This window comes from Mesoplodon mirus (assembly GCF_964341445.2).
Source record: "Mesoplodon mirus genome assembly, chromosome: 7".
Classification (NCBI taxonomy): domain Eukaryota; kingdom Metazoa; phylum Chordata; class Mammalia; order Artiodactyla; family Ziphiidae; genus Mesoplodon; species Mesoplodon mirus.
The window spans coordinates 132,644,541-132,651,540 of record NC_138983.1 but is presented as its reverse complement, the minus strand read 5'-3'; the positions used below and the strand labels follow the sequence as shown (position 1 = coordinate 132,651,540).

Sequence of the window (7,000 nt, the reverse complement as noted above, 5' to 3'; positions counted from 1 at the left end):
TTGATGAGCTTCTTTGGTTCCTTTAATCTGGCCTCAGGTGGTCTTCTCTGGAATGAAGAATACTGACATCTTCCATTTCTTGGGGGTTTTAGTTCTATAAAGAGCTTAAAGATATTGTTATGTGTATCCCTTGAGATGGAACCAGGACCCTGCCCCAAGGCTGCACTATTGTTTCTTGGCTGTTCCTCCCTTATCTCTGCATCCCCTCCCTTCCCTGATTAGCAACTGTTTGAATCTGCCCTTTGGAACTCAGGGAAGGTCATGGAAGCTGGAGTCTATTCCCTACAAACAAGAAATGGGGGACATGGAAAGGTTTCTGTGCCCAGGAGTCCCACAGGGTCCTGCTCAGTTTCACTACCAAAATCTATATTAGTTTCCTATGGCTGCTGTAATAAATAACCACAAACTGGCTGGATTAAAACAAGAGAAATTTATAGTTTCATGGTTCTGGAGACTAGAAGTCCAAAATCAAGATGTCAGCAGGGCCATGCTCCCCCTGAAGGCTCTAGGGAAGAATTCTTCCTTTCCTCTTCTGGGTTCTGGTGGTTCCAGGCAATCTTTGGTGTCCCTTGGTTTGTAGTTATGTCACTCCAGTCTCTGCCTCCTTCATCATGTAGCTTCTTTCCTGTTGCTCTGTGTCCTCTCTACTTATGGAGACATCAGTTATTGGATTTAGGACCACCCTAATCCAGTATGGCCGTTTCTTAACTAACTACATCTGCAAAGATCCTGTTTCCAAAAAAGGTCACCTTCTGAGGTTCTGGGTGGATATACATTTGGGGGGAGACACTATTCAACCCCCTACAGGTTCCAAGTAGCACAGTTTGGAAATCAATGCACTAAACTCTGCACCTATTGAAGGCAGGCTTGCCTGCCTTCAATTTTTACCCACCCCTCCACCCCCCCACCCCAGCTTCTAGCACACATCATAGAATACTGTTTTTTTTTAAATGTTGCCTGGAATTCATACCTCTGCATTCACAGCATCATTATTCACAATAGCCAAAAGGTAGAAAAAACCCAAATGTCCATAGAAGGAAGAAAGGATAGAGAGAATGTGTTATATACATACAACAGAATATCACTCAGCCTTTAAATAGAAATGGAAATCTGCCACACGCTGCAACATGGATGAACCCTGAAAGCATTACGCTAAGTAAAATAAGCCAGACACAAAAGGATAAATACTGTGTGATTCCACTTACAAGAGATACTTAGAATAGTCAAATTCATTGAGACGGAAAGTAAAATGGTGGTTACCAGGGTCTGCAGAGAAGAAGGAATGGGGAATTAATGTTTAACTGGTACAGAGTTTCAGTTTGGGATTCATGAAAAATTTCTGTAGATGGATAGTGGAAACGTTCGCCGCTCTCTCGGCCTGAAGCCAGCCCCACCCTGCGTCCTTGGGAGGTAAAAGCGTTTATTAATTTTGACTCGAGGTCTGAACCCGGTTCAGCGTGGCAGGCGTCCTTTCACTTGCTCACCCCAGCCCCCAGCAGAATAGAAGGGGGAGGCCAGAAAGTCCAGGGAGGTCTTTGAGTGTGTCTGCAGGCATCCGCCTGCCCATCCACTCGGCCACCCGCCTACGCTTTTATGGAGAAGCTACAGTGTCAGGCTCTCCCTGTGAGAAATCCACACTGGGAGTTATTGCAAGCGCACATCTTGAGCTTCTGAATATTCATGAGGGAAGCAGAAAGGCCAGTGCTAAAGGGGGGAGAAATAGTAATTCATAAATATTAATAAAGGCAGGCCACATGCACCAAGTAGGGCTAGGAATGTTAACGAGAAGATGACGTCTGGGTCCTGCGCGTGCCCGTTGGGCGGGTGCCCGGCGCGGGCGCGGCCCCTGGAGCCCGGGCACGAGCGCGGGGGAACGGGGGGAGGGGGCGGAGGGGGCGGGGTGGGGGGAGGAGGGAGCGGAGCCGGGCGCCGGCGGAGCTGCGAGGGGAGCGCTCGCTAGCTCGCGGCTGTGCCGCTGTCGCTGAGCTGCGCTCCGGCCGCTCCCCGCGGCCAGTGGATGGGGGTGTCCAGCTGAGCCCCGCGATCCGCCTCCCTCCTCCGGGACCCGCACAGGTGCAGTCGCGGGGGGCGACCTTAATCCAGACCGACCCACTGCCGTGAGTGGGGGTGGACGGGGGTGGGGAAGGAGGCCCCGCGACTTGGGATGCTCCGGCCGGCAGGTCTGGGGGCGCCGAAGCTCCGCACCCAGGACGGTCCCATCCCGGAATCGGAAAGGAAGAGCCCGGAGGCCGTCGCCCTCCTGCCCAGCCCTTCACGGGAGAGCAGCGGGGCACAGCGCCCGGCGCCGGGAGATACCGGATGATGGGCACTTCAAGCATCATCGGAGCCTCGGCCCCCCAGCCAGGCGTGTGTGTGTGTGTGTGTGTGTGTGTGTGTGTGTGTGTGTGTGTGTGTAGAGGCGGCGCGGTTTGGGGACTGGGGGAGGCAGGGAACGCAGCCCGATGGTGCTGGAGCAGTGGGTCGGTACCTCCTCCCAGGACCGTTATCTGGTCCGGCTCCCTTCAACGCCCCAGAATCATCTATGCCTCTAAGAACCTGACCCCGCACCCCGCCCGTGCCCCTCCCTGGGACGCCGAGCCTCTCCCCAGGGACCGTGCATTCCTGCAGTGTCAGAACCGCTGGCAGCTGCCGCAGACGCTGGCGGAGCGATTGTTTTACCGCGAACAGGTCGGAGAAAGGACGGGTGTGATGGTGGTGGGGCACGCTGCCCTCCTGTGGGCCCAGGGCCTCTGGGGCTGGGAGCGCATCTGACGGAGCCCCCAGGGGGTACATCACAGCCCTCTCTTCTTCTCTCTTCCCTATCCCTGCCCTACTCGCCGCGACACCTCCCGACCCGCTCCGCTCCCATGTCCCGGTCTTGTTTGGCTGGAAGGGCCGTGGCCGTTGGAGTATGCGTGCGGCCTGCGCGGGATGCCCCCCGGCTTTCTTGGAGCTCCAGGCATTGTGCTGCTTGGAGGAGCCTTTCTTTACCCCAACAGACTGGGGGAGGGGGATGTGAGATGAGGGTGAACGGAGCAGCAGGAGGAGGGGGGAGGGGGAAGGGGGAAGCGGAACCACAAAGGGGTTGCTGACTTCTATGCAGTGAAATACTCTCTTTCCATCAAAATGTGCCGCTTGGCACGAACATGTACACTGACTGGGCTTTGCTGAGGAGCAGTGGGAAACCGAAGGTGGGTCAGTGGAGGGCAGCTTTAGGGATGCTATGGGGGGTGGGGTGGGCATAGAATCAACTGGGCTGTAGGGCAAGTAGTGGGAAGAAGGAGAGATGGAATGGGGCCTGTGTGGAGGTGCAGAGGCCCAGCAGGGGGAGGCATGGTGAAATCTCTGCTGCTCCGCTCAGCAAAGCAGGCACTGGGAGACGGTGCTGCAGCCCCGAGCTGCAGCTACTATGCATCATTGTGCTGCACGAGAGGCTAACCGTGTGTTTCCTACTGGGTCTCTGTTAACTTCTGAGCCGTCTTTTCTTTTCCAAATTACACCATCTATTGGGAACCAAAATAAATGGAATAGATTATAGGACATAAGCAAACTATAGTCCTGCACTCTTGTTCTATGATAAAGAGAAAAAGACAAGACCACCCTCCTATGGTTCCTTCTCTCTGCCATTCTTCATGTATTTTTTTAAAATTGATTTTGGAAGTATAGAGAAAGAGGATAAGCTCTCAATTGAATTATCCCTAGCTTTTAAGGGAAGGAAGCTTCTGAAATGAGCTGTGACTGAAGACAGGGGCAAGCTTGCCAGGATGCAAGAGTAGGACATCTCATTTGGGGGGCAAAGTTACCCCACCAAGAGAGAAGAGCAAAAGAAGGAGAGAAGGGGAACCATTTAAGAAGGACTGCCAGCTCTAACCCAGAGACCCCTCCTTGAGGCCTTGGTGGGGCCAGTCAGATGCCTGGCTCTCACCTCCTCTGCCACAGCCTGGGCTCTTTCTACAAATTCTGGGCTCAGTTTGGGTGTCAAGTGACTTTGATTTTCAATGCAGGCTCTCAGTTTTAGCTTCCTCCCCACCTGGTCGTTCATGCGGAGCTTCTTGGCTCCTGGGTAGTGAGTAGTTGATGAAAAGAAATCAGGCTATATTGCAGATTGTTCAAATGATCACATTTCTGAACTTTAGAGCTGTGATATCCATTTCTTCTTTTATAATCTTCTAGGTGAATCTATTTTCTCTAGAGCCTGGGCTGAGGATAGGTGCTTTCAGGATAATCTTCTTTGTCGCCAACGCTCAAAACTCAATCATAGCCCTAGGTTCCACTCGACTCGCCCTCTTGTTACTGGTTAATGGTATAGAATGTGCTGTTTCAAATCAGCACCCTCCTTGATATCACCTTCTCACACCAGCTCCCTTGTCCCCTCCAGGAAGAGTACAGATTTAAAGGAAGTGTACTATCTGGGATACCAGCTGGTTAGCTTTCATTTCTCTCTGAAATGGAACCAGTGATCTGAATGGCTTTGACCACATGAATTGAAAATAGCAGGGGTGCCTTAGTAAAAAAAGATGGTAACATTCATTCAGCAGTAGTTCTCTCATTTGATAAGCATTTTGAAGCATCACACATGGAATATCATGGCAAGGATAGTTTTTCTCTTCCTCGAAGCACTCTCACCCCACATTTCCACGTAACTAAGTTAGCCTCGTTTTCCTAATATTGTTGACATTTACCGGATACTTCATGTATCCCACACATTGTGCTTAGCACTTCAAAGATTATCTCATTTACTCCACCAAATAACCTCCAATATAAGTGCTATTTAAACCCCATTTTATGGATGAGGAAGCTGAGTCAGAGAGGCTTATAATTTGTCCAATGTCTCATAGCTAGGAAGTAATAGGAACAGGATTGGAACCTGGGGCCCGGCATTAACCATCAGAGCACTTCCTCTCTCAATACAAATCCCTTGTCTGTAAAACCTTCCTTACTCTCGATTGCACTCAGTGATCTTTTCTAAACTCACTTTTTTGGCACTCGGGGGTTCCTAATCTTTTTTGTGCTATGGGCCACTTTAGCAATGTAGAGAAACCTTTGGGATCTTTCTCTGAATATGCTTTTAAGTGCATAAAATAAAATACGGTTATATTCAAAGAGCCCTTAGGGGTCTGTCGACCATAGGTGAAGAACCTCTAGCTGGCAATTAGTTGTGTGTATATTGCTTAATAGCTGGATTGTCCAAAATGGTAGCCACTAGCCATACGTGGATATTGGACACTTGAAATGTGGCTGATCCACATGGAGACATACTGTGAATGTAAAATACACATTTCAAAGACTTAGTATGAAAAAAGAATATAAAATGTCTCATTAATATTTAAAAATATGGATTACATTTTGCAATGGCAATATTTTGTATATATTAGATTAAATAAACTATACTATTAAAATATATCAATTAAAAGTATTAAGTTAATATGTTATTAAAATTAACTTTCAGAGGCATTAACTCTATACCAACACCCTCATTTTAACAAATGAGGAAATCAGGACCCACAACGCTTGTCACTCAGCCAGGCTTTGGCAGGTCTGTTGGCTCTTGAGCCTGTGTTCTTTACAAGCTGTCATAATACTGCTTTTATATCTTTTTGTATTCCAAGGTCCTGTTATGTTGCCTTTGTAAACTGTAAATACTCAGCATATGTTTTCATGAGATGTGGTGGTAACTGACTTAATCCCAGTAAGATCCCAGTAAGAACTCTCCGGGTCCTCACCTGGCATACCCTCTGCCTCGCTTATTTAGTTTTGTAGGTAGAGGTGGAGAATGGCAGTCCTGGGGCAGAAGCCGTGGTTTTTACCGTCTGTTTGGTCCTCTTGAGGTAGTGATTCCAATTTAAGCATCTATCTGGATCAGTCATCACGCAGATAGGAGGGAAAAGTTTGGTTGCCTTGCCGTGTTCCAGGGAAGGAAGCTGAGTAGGTAGAGAAGGGTATGATAGACAATAATGCTTGTGCTGCCTGCAATGGAAAATGAAAACTGTGTGGGGGCGACAGAAGATCATTTGTCAGTGAGCACACATTGATTGATTGCCTCGCCGCAGGCAGTGTGTGCTAGAAACCATGGAGGGTATCCAGAGGACCTCTCTGCCCTCGAGGAATTTAAATTAAAATTGGGGAAGGGCTTGGATGTACACACAGATGGTTAAATCACAGCGAAAGGCAGTGTATGTCGAGGACCTGGAGCTGTTGGGAAATGAAGGGAGGAGTGTGTACAGCCTTCCAGGGTGTAGTGCCCAAGGTGGTTGTGGAGTCTGGGCTTTGGAGCACATGAGTCTCTGGGTCTTATCTCTTACAGGCTACTAGGTCATTTAATCCATTCTTCTAGTTTCAGACATATGCTGTGTGTCTGGGAAAAACTCAGGTGCTTGTTTGAAAGTCTGTATTAGTGTTCAATTAGTCTATCATTTATTGATGAGAGTAATAATATCCAGGTCCATGAAGCCCTATCCAAAACCCTTGGGGCCAGGCATGTTTCAGAATTTAGATCATCTCAGATTTTGGAAGGCAATAATAGAGTGCATATTCTGCATATCATCCCCCGGGGCCTGGGGCAGCAATCTCTATAATTTAAAAAAATTAAAATTTCTGCAGCAAAACACACTAAATGGGATAAATTAAAACCATGAACAGCTGTATATTCATGTAGATCAGGTTTAGTTGCCAAACGTGTTTAGGTCAGGGCAGGTTTTACCACCAAATAAGTTACGAAAAACTTCCAGGTTTTTTGGTTTTTTAAAAAAATTATTTTATTTTATTTATTTATCTCTGGCTATGTTGGTTTTTCGTTGCTGCGCATGGGCTCTCTCTAGTTGCGGTGAGCGGGGGCCGCTCCTCATCGTGGTGCACGGGCTTCTCATTGCGGTGGCTTCGTGTTGCAGAGCACGGTCTCTAGGCGTGGGGGCCTCAGTCGTTGTGGCGCGTGGGCTCAGTAGTTGTGGTGCGTGGGCTCAGTAGTTGTGGCTCGCGGGCTCTAGAGCACAGGCTCAGCAGT

At 48.8% G+C, this 7,000-nt stretch overlaps 1 protein-coding gene across 5 annotated transcripts in view; it reads left to right on the top strand.

The window, feature by feature from the left end:
- Positions 1-1,919: 1,919 nt before the first annotated feature.
- FEZ1 (fasciculation and elongation protein zeta 1) overlaps positions 1,920-7,000 on the top strand; it is a 40,272-nt gene continuing 35,191 nt past the window's right edge. For 3 of the 5 annotated variants that reach the window (XM_082627441.1, XM_082627440.1, XM_082627437.1), the window contains exon 1: positions 1,920-2,117. The gene's annotated coding sequence lies outside the window, so the exon portion shown is untranslated. Of the gene's footprint in view, positions 2,118-2,575; positions 2,689-7,000 lie in introns of those variants that run through there. The other 2 variants (XM_082627438.1, XM_082627439.1) reach the window with 2 other exon arrangements.